The sequence below is a fragment of the Gossypium raimondii genome, chromosome 2 (assembly GCF_025698545.1).
Source record: "Gossypium raimondii isolate GPD5lz chromosome 2, ASM2569854v1, whole genome shotgun sequence".
Classification (NCBI taxonomy): Eukaryota; Viridiplantae; Streptophyta; class Magnoliopsida; order Malvales; family Malvaceae; genus Gossypium; species Gossypium raimondii.
The window spans coordinates 5030648-5041328 of NC_068566.1; positions in this window are offsets into that span (position 1 = coordinate 5030648).

A 10681-nucleotide genomic window follows, 5' to 3' on the forward strand; every position below is an offset into this window, starting at 1 on the left:
CCTACATTAAGATGTGATAATCATGTAATTTTATGGAATATAGTGTTTGATCTTTAAGACTCACACATCGAGATATATTTGATGTATACACATCTGGGACCTTTATATCTTTCAACACCGTGCAGAACGCTTCTTTTTCTTTCTTCGACATTGTAAAAATAGAAGGCGACAACCGATATTTCCCATTCAGAAGTACTTGGGGATGAAAATCACGTCGAATTCCCATGTCAACTAGATAAAGTCGACTCTGAAGATTATCTTTTGATTTTCTATCGACATTCAGAATTGTCCCAATGATGTTCTCACAAACATTCTTTTCAATATGCATGACATCAAAATTGTGTCGCAAAATGTGATGCTCCCAATAAGGCAACTAAAAAAATGCTTCTTTTTCTCCACAAGTCCGCCTCATTACGATCATCCTCTTCATCAGATTAATTATCAATCTGCAGGTCAACATTGCCAACATACGCCTCTCTCGATCTTTTCTTTGTTTGCATGTTGGGTGTTGATTCATCTTCCCATAACTGAAATTGATATCTTTTAACTTGAACAAGATTTCAGATCCAATGGTCTGCTCAGGAGCTTCTCTGAACTCTTCAGTACCATCAAATAGAGTCTTCTGAAATCTAAATCTATGATTTCCATCTAACCACCGATGATATGACCCATATAAGAGAACTTATTCCCATTATATAACCACTTCGAACATGTTTGTGTTGCACAACAAGGACAAACATAACGTCCTTTGGTACTCCAACCAGATAAATTGGCATAAGCCGGGAAATCATTAATAATCTACAACAAAGCTGCACGTAAATAAAAGTTCTCATTTCTTAAGACATCATATGTTTCAACACCCGTCCATAACTGTTCCAAATCTTCAATAAGTGGTTGCATATAAATGTCAATATCATTTCCAGGACTTTTTTCTCCAGGGATAATCATAGATAAGATAAAAGAAGATTGCTTCGTGCAAATCCAATGAGGAAATTGTAAGGAACAAGCACTACAAGCCAAGTACTGTATGAAGTACTCATGATTTTATAAGGATTAAATCCATTAGATGCTAGCCCAAGCCTCACATTCTGAGGACCACTTGCAAAGCTTGGAAATTTACTGTCAAATGATTTCCAAGCTAAAGAATCCGCAGGATGCTTTAATAATCCATCATCGGTTCGTTGACCATGATGCCACCTCATAGGCTCTGCTGTCTTTAACGACATGAAAAACCTTTGAAGCCTTGATATTAGTGGAAAATATCGCAAAATCTTTATTAGCTTCTTTCTTGACTATGCCTCACCTTCATCCTCATTCATATATTCTGTATTCATATTCATCCAATGAGATTTACCGCAAACATGACATATTCATATTCATCCAATGAGATTTACCGCAAACATGACAAGGCTGTTGGTTTTTCCGATCACCCAAATACAACATGCAATCATTTGGGCAACTATGAATTTTGTCGTACCCAAGGCCTAAATCTTTTATCAGTTTCTTCATATCTCTGTATGAATGAGGGATTTTTGCAAACGAAAACATATCTCTCAAAAACTCTAACAGCATTGTAAAAGAGTTTCCGATCCACCCTCCTAAACATTTTCCTCCCAAACATTTTAAGTGAAAAAGACGAATGCAGAAGGAGATTTTTGAACATTTTGATCCCTTCTAAAGTTCTTCATTCATTTCATTAAATAACTTGTAGAACTTCGCCGCTTCTCCATTTGGCTCTTCATCAGGTACACTTCTTCCTGTTTCAGTAAAAGCATTTCCATCAATATTACAATCATCAGATGCAATAAAGTCAAGTGGAAACGATTGCAAACCATGACTGCGCATACTAAATGCATCTTGCAACATACCTTCCATGTCATCTTCTCTAACAGACTAATGGTAAGCATTATGAGGATAAGCCGGATTAATCGTTGAAGAGGTTCTACGAGGTGTACACTCTCCATGGAAAATCCATTTTTTATACCCTAGAATAAAGCGATCAACAATTAGATGTTCGTAGAAAACTTCATGAAAATGTCAATTGATGTTGCCACACTTCTTACACGGGCAAATAATCATATTCTCTTGGCTTGCATTTTGAAATGCAAAATTTAGAAAAATTTGTACTCCATTTCGATAGTCATTACTCCATTTCGATAGTCATTGCTTACCTTGACAAATTCATCCAACTCTTATCCATTTCGTAGTTCTTGAAGTCTAAAGTTGACAATAAATTACGGTTACTTAAATGTTCTCAATTGATTTAAATCATGTTATTGTACTAAAATAGATAATACATATCAAGTATCAAGTATCTAATGGGTTTAAACTAATTCGTAAGTTGTTTATTTATAAGTATATATTTATGTATTATGTAAGTTATGTAAGTTATGATATGATATATATTTATGTAAGTTATGTAAATTATGCAAGTTATGTAAGTTATGATATGATATATATTAATGTAAGTTATGTAAGTTATGATTATCATCTTTAAATTTTAACATTAAATTTTAACCCTTTAATTATACTCTTTCAATTTATAAATTTGTGTTTTTAATAAATAATATAAATTTATAAATTTTATTTAAAATTCAATTATCTACCCTTAATATAAAAGCAATCCCAAACCCTAATAGGAGATTTAAGGTCATTGTGTAGTTGACAACCAAGCAATGCAATTTCATTAAGTATACAACCAAGTATACAAGAGTATCATATGAATTGAGACAAAATATAATATCAAACATACTAACCTTACATGATAAATGAAATTGCATGATAAATGAAATTATATTAATAATTTTATCGGTTGGATTGTAAAAATACTAACCTTACAAAAAGTGATAAAATATGTAAAATTAGAGTTTTACACTAATATAAGTAAATCATTTTAAAATTGATAAATATTGAAATACATTAAAGCAAAAAAAAAGTTAAAAGATCTAAAATCGATAATATTAATTAGACTGTTGGTTTTATAATTGAAACTATTAAAATTTATAAGTAAACAAATATCATATTATAAAATACTTTTTATCGTAAGCGGTTGTTGAAAAGATCTGGTTCATTTATATTAGTGAATAGTTTCTTGATAATTTCTCAAAAGTTCTTTGATTCTTAGCTTTATTTCTCTAATATTCCTTTTATTTGTTGGATACCTAACATTACCTTCTTTTTTTACTTTGCTAGGCTGATTAGTTACAGCCTAATATATTTTTGTCCCTTTTGTTTTGTGCTACTTTTAGCTCTGGCCCAAAGAAAAATGCCGCTAAAGACCATGACCTTTAGCGGCGCTTTTATCACAAACGCCGCTAAAGACCATGACCTTTAGCGACGCTTTTATCACAAACGCCGCTAAAGACCATAACCTTTAGCGGTGCTTCTATCACAAACGCCGCTAAAGAACATGACTTTTAGCGACGCTTTTGTCACAAACGCCGCTATAAAACAAACCTTTAGCGACGCGTCTCACAAAAACGCCGCTAAAAACATAACATTTAAAAAAATTATTTTAATCAAATAATATTTATTTTTATGATAAATATTATATTATGTTTTATTTTTTAAATTTGAACTTTAAATATACTTTTAAGGATAAATAAAAAATATTATATAAATTAAATTTTCTATGAAAATTTTAAATTTAAAACTAAATATAAAAATTAATGAATTTAGTTTTAGAATTTAAAAGAATAAATTAATAACACAATTAAAATCCAAAAGTTAGAACTCAAGTTGTCGTAAGTATTAAAAGTAAAAATAAAAATTTAGAATCAAAACTAAAATAAATAATACATATGAGAAACAGACTGACTAGTTGAACCTGCTATGACTATACACATTGCAAGGTAATAACGAGTACAATGCATTTTCTTAATCAAGTAAATCTTGGTAATAAAAGATATAATACATTTGCTTAATCAAGGAAATCTTGTAATGAACTCAAAGCAATGAGCCTTAGAGAGAAACTTTTGAGCATGGCTTCGAATTTGAACTGCAGATTTAGTGCCTACATGCTCATTATTATTGGTAGGCCCCATTCTCTTTACATAATTACAGCAGCTGTAATCGCAGAAACAAAACAAAACAAAACATGCTGACTTCAACGATAATGCAGCGTCTGTCAGGCAAATGTTTAAATTTAAGTCAGCCTTATGTTGCAGCATTTCATTTGCCTGAGAATCATGTTTAATATTCATACAGAGGGTAAGGAAGGAAGTACAAAATTTAAACACGAGGCTTGTTAAGAAAAAAAGCATAATACCTGAATATCAATATCAGTTTGACCTCCTTGAGCTCCACCAAGAGGCTGATGTATCATTATCCGTGAATTAGGTAAACTATACCATTTTCCTAAAGTTTTGAAGAGAACAAAGGAATATGCACGTTTAGCAGATAGAACGAGAAACTACACCAATCAATGGAGCTATGACCGGTAGAAATCTATTTATATACCTTTAGTTCCCGCACTAAGAAGAAAAGCTCCCATGCTGTTCACGGAAAAACAAGACATATCCGTTAACAATAATAAATAATTGCATTCGGATTTAAACTGAAATCTTATTGTATGAATGCACTTCACACCAAAGTGCTTGAGATCCAAAATATCAATAATTAAGCTCTTGCACCAGAAACATTATTTTGTCATATAATTTATAAAAGTCAAGCTATAATCCAATACACGACTTCCAAACATTGGAACACGAAAAATACAATCAATCTCTTCAACTAATTCGACTATACAAAATACATATTACGCATATTAAGAAATATTCTCATCAAGGATCAAATATCTATTGGAATGAATCGAGTACAATAATTTAAGGACCAAAGTTAAGATCAATATTCCTTAATTAAGAGACAAACAAGGCATACAGGTTTCTGGTCTTCCATATTGTGACTTGAAAATATAATTGCATATTTTGCATTACAAACAGAAAAAACATCAACGAATTTATTACCTGGCAGCAAGCTTAACGAATTTAACAAATCCCAAGTAAACCTTAACCTTAAACCCTAAATTAACCATTCAATACATATAAAGCCCATCTATTATATATCTATTAAATAATTTAAACTAAATTCATAATTTCAATATATTAAATTTATTATTATCTCTTTTACAATTATATAAGAACATATTTAAAATATAAATTAAAAAAACTAATTAATCTAAACCCAAAACCCTAACCTGACCCTTGAATCCCTAAACCCTAAATCCTTAACTTTTAACCCTAAAACATCTAACCCCTAAACTCCTAACCCCTAAACTTTAAATCCCAACCCTTAAACCATAATCCCTAATCCATAATCCCTAAATCCATACTCCTTAAACCTTAAAATAGTAACTCCTAAACCGGCCTTAAATATTAAATTAATCATATACCCTAAACTAAAAACCCTAAACAAATTTATTATTATCTCTTTTACAATTATATAAGAACATATTTAAAATATAAATTAAAAAAAACTAATTAATCTAAACCCAAAACCCTAACCTGACCCCTGAATCCTTAAACCCTAAATCCTTAACTCTTAACCTCATAACATCTAACTCTTAAACCCCTAACCCCTAAACCTTCAATCCCAACCCTTAAACCATAATCTCTAATTCTTAAACCCATACTCCCTAAACCTTAAAATAGTAACTCCTAAACCAGCCTTAAATCTTAAATTAATCATATACCCTAAACCAAAAACCCTAAACTATAGTGATAATTAATTCAATATTTTAAAATTAATACTATTTCTTTTATGATTATATAAAAAATTTAATATATAAATTTAAAAACAATCAGTAATCATATACCCAAAAAACATTAAAATTATTTAAAATAATAGTATTTTAATTTTTCCAAGTGTTTTATTTTCAAATTATTTCTACGTGTCATTATTTTTTTGAAGATTTTAAATATTCAATCAGAAATAAATTGAATTTTATTCAATTAATATAAATAAACCAATTAAGATAAAATGTTTTTAGCGGCGCTTTCTCAAAAGCGCTGCTAAAGCCCCTAGCATTAGCGGCGCTTTTCCAAAAATGCCGCTAAAGCCCCTAGCATTAGCGGCGCTTTTCCAAAAACGCCGCTAAAGCCCCGAAAGGTCAGAAAACGACGCCTTTGGGCTTAGGTTTTTTGCGGCGTTTTTCCAAAAAACGCCGTTAATGCTCAATCTTTAGTGGTGATTTCCATAAAGTGCCGCTAATGCTTGATTTTTATCGGCGTTTTTTGTCCAAACACCGCTAAAAATGCCGCTAAAAGCCTGTTTTGGTGTAGTGGGGAAATTGGTTAATCACCCTTTAAGGACTCTTCAAATACATAAAAATCTTGGAAAAGGAATTGAACATAGTTGTGCCCGGGCACCTACTCGTGTCCAACACTAACAACCGAGTCCAAGTGATGTATTTTTTAGGCTCGAGAAAATTTTTTTGATGATTTATCTTTCTTACAGAAAATGAAAAAAAATGTGCAGCATAAAACAATAAAAATTGCTACTTTTTGGATCATACCTAATTCCTAGTGTTTGTATAGTGGCACAGTCATAGATGTTACTGTCCTAGTGTTCGTGTCCTTCTTGTATTTAAGTTTGAACAACCGTCTTTCTAAGATATAAATTGAAATATCTTTTTTTTATCTAAATTAAACTCTTTAACTATACTCTTTCGTAACTTATCGAGTAACATACAACATGTTTCTCAAATTATTCTATATTATCTTGCTATGTTCATTTAGCAAAAATATACCATACTATATTTGGTTATGACTTGCCTAGTCAAATTCATTTGCTAATCTTTCTAAATGATCAACAAACTATCGCAAGCCATTCTTTTGATTCTTTTCCATATTATTTACATTTACAATCATGCCCGGTAAATATTTAAATTTTATTTCGCACAAGCATGCTAAAATTCAAGAGAACACTAACCTTAATAATCTTCCCAAAACACTAGGTTCAACACCAAGCTTCAATCCACTAACTTCTCTTCACCTTTGATACTCCTTTCACCCTTGTTCTCTTCTCTAGTTTCAAGCATATACAACCATTTTCCATGATAAAAAGTTACTCTAAAACTAGCATTTATAAAAACCCAAGCGTTATACTTGAACTCATGAATGCTATGAATGAACCCAATTTTCTTACCTCTTTCTCCTTAAGAAATATTACTTAGGTTCTTCAACAACTCACAATCGAATTTCCTATTGGATGGCCAATATATATACGTGACCATTTGATAATTAAGTTTCATTTAAAATTCAAGAAAACCAGCAAAGATACTTACAGTTTCTTCTCTTGGCATTACGCTTCTCCTAACCGACTCTACTTGATGAAAATAGAATAAGCCTCTCCTTTTATAAGTCAAATTTTAATTAAATAAAAAATCTAAACATGTTAAATCTTGGAAAAGCGACAACAGAGGAGTGAAATTTACCGATTGGTTGTGGCAGAGGAGAGCAAAACGATGTAGTTCGTATAAAACAAAATGACCGTTTGTAGTGTTTTTTACCTAGCGCCACTATTGCTCGATCTATTGCGGCGTTTTCACCTAGTACCGCTAATGCCACTAAAGACGCCACTTAAAATGGCGCTGTTTTGTTTAAAGTAAATTTTTACAGCGTTTTTTACCTAGCGTCGCTAATGTTCTATCTATTGCAGCGTTTTTCACCTAGCGCCGCCAATGCCACTAAAGACGCTACTTAAAATGGCGCCGTTTTGTTTAAAGTAAAATGTTTTTTTTTGCAGCGTTTTTTACCTAGCGCCGCTAATGCTTGATCTATTGCGGCGTTTTTCACCTAGTGCCGCTAATGCCATTAAAGACGCCACGTAAAACGGCGTCATTTTGTTTAAAGTAAAATGTTTTTTTGTGGTGTTTTTTACCTAGCGCCGCTAACGCTCGATCTATTGTGGTTTTTTTCACCTAGTACCGCTAATGCCACTAAAGACGCCACTTAAAATGGCACTGTTTTGTTTAAAGTAAATTTTTTACAGCGTTTTTTACCTAGCGTCACTAATGCTCGATCTATTGCGGAGTTTTTCACCTAGCGCCGCTAATGCCACTAAAGACGCCACTTAAAACAGCTCATTTTTGTTTAAAGTAAACTATTTTTTTACAACGTTTTTTACCTAGCGCCGCTAATGCTTGATCTATTGTAGCGTCTTTCACCTAGCATCGCTAATGCCACTAAAGACGCCACTTAAAATGATGCCATTTTGTTTAAAGTAAAATGTTTTTTTGCGGCGTTTTTTACCTAGCGCCGGTAACGCTCGATCAATTGTGGTTTTTTTCACTTAGCGCCACTAATGCTCGATCTATTGTGGCATTTTTCACCTAGTACTGCTAATGCCACTAAAAACGGCGTCGTTTTGTTTAAAGTAAAATGTTTGTTTGCGGTTTTTTTACCTAGCGCCGCTAATGCTCGATCTATTGCAGCATTTTTCACCTAGCGCCGCTAATGCCACTAAAGATGCCACTTAAAACGGCGCCGTTTTGTTTAAAGTAAAATGTTTTTTTTTGCTGCATTTTAATCATAAATGCCGCTAATGCCTTTGATACTAATAAATATTTATAGTTTAATTATTTCTTAAATTCCTTTAAATTAAGTTTGTTTTGTTTCAAACAATATATTTAATTTGTAAAATTTTATAATTGTGTACGAAAATAATTTTAAAAAATGAAACTAAACTTCCTTACGAAGAGTTTGTATCCACGAGTTTAATTTTTTGTGTAGCTGATAGAATTTATTAAATTGATTTTGATAAAATTTAACTTCTCAAATTCTTTTTTGATATTATGTCTACAATTACTCATAATTCCTCCCCAACTCATAAACAGGAGGATAATGCATTTCAATACACTCAAACTCATGTTCTCATATATTGACAACAATGTTCACACTAATTGAGCTAAGACTCAATCTGCTTAACTTCCCAAATTCTAAATTACCAAGAGGTGGATTTTTGTATACGGAAATATGAAAATAATGAATTTCTCTCTCCTTTTACTTTATTATGCCTTTGATATTAATTTAATAATATATATTATAAGGTACAAAAGTAATTAAAAAAAGAACCTAATTGCTTACCTAAACCCTAAAATAAATTGATTTTTTATCATTTTTATCAAAATCCCTAACCCTAAAACATAAACACTAAATCCTAAAACCATAAATCTTTAAACCCTAAACTATAAAAAACTAAACCCCAAAACATAAACCCTAAACCCTAAACCCTAAACCTTAAACCTTAAATCATAAACCCTAAAATAAAATGATTTTTTGCGACGTTTTCGCTACTACTAGATCTTTTGCGGCGTTTATGATAAAAACGCCGCTACTAGTTGACCTTTTGCAGCATTTTTATCATAAACGCCGCTACTGCTTGACCTTTTGCGGCATTTTTATCATAAACGCCACTATAGCTCTAACATTTTGCGGCATTTTCCTATTAGCGCCACTAATGTATAACTTTTGCGGCGTTTTCGGTTCAATTAGTTATAATGAAAAATTGAACAAGTATAAAATATAACGAATAATGAATCGAAAAAATAACCTTATATATTTCATACACATCACAAAAATAAAAGTCGCAAATCATAATAAAAGTCAAACTTAGTAAAAACCCAAAACTTCCACCTTAACCATAAAATCATTAATTGGTACATAAAATTTTAAAATGATAGAGTTAAACAAGTTACGACTAATTAATTCAAAACCGATAAGCAATAATGGTATCTTATTGCTAGTAATGCCATCGAATATCATGTCCAAAAACAAAGTCAACGAATATCTTGAGCAATTCTAATATATATTACCTATGAAAATTGGTTCTGGCAATGATTAATTTTTTAAAAAAAAAACTCCCATGATTATTTTAATGCTTGCATTGTGGGTATTTATTAATAAATCAGATAAAAATAATACTGTTAACAAGTAATGTTATATTTGAGATCTATAAGTGATTTATATGATGCAATGTTTCTTTATGTCGCGAGTTAGAAAATATAATGTGCAGATTTTGGTGGCAAAATCAAAAGACCAATAAAAGCATACATTGGAGTTGTTGGAGGGATATGTGCACCCCAAAAACGTAAGGTTGAATTGAGTTTAGAGATCTATCAAAATTTAACATAGCCCTGTTGGCAAAATAAAGGTGGAAGCTAATTACAAATCCCGATAGTCTACATTGCTGAAATATTACCCATAGGGGATTTTATGAGAGCAAGGTTGGGTTCTTACCCTTCGTTTACCTAACGCAGTATTTGGGGAGCCCGTAGCCTATTGGAAATATGAATGGGGTGGAAAATTGGAAATGGGGAATTAATGAACATCTGGAATGATGTATGGCTGCCAAAACTTAGAAACGGAAGAATAGAGTGTCAGAACATCAATTTAAACTACACAAAAGTCTTTAATTTTTTTTCATCAATTGGACAAAAATAATATACAAACTAGATGTTCAAAGATAGGGGTTGTGACAATAATAACTTCAAAGGAAGAGATTTGAACACAAACACAACAGTTAACCACTAAACCAAATCAATTCACTTAATAAATTTTAACAATTCAAAAACTAAAATTTTGGGGCATTACAACTTTCCTTCTTAAAGAAATTTTAATCTCAAATTTTACTTGACTCGAACAGATGTGATTCAATTAAATAATTTTAAGCAACATATAAAATT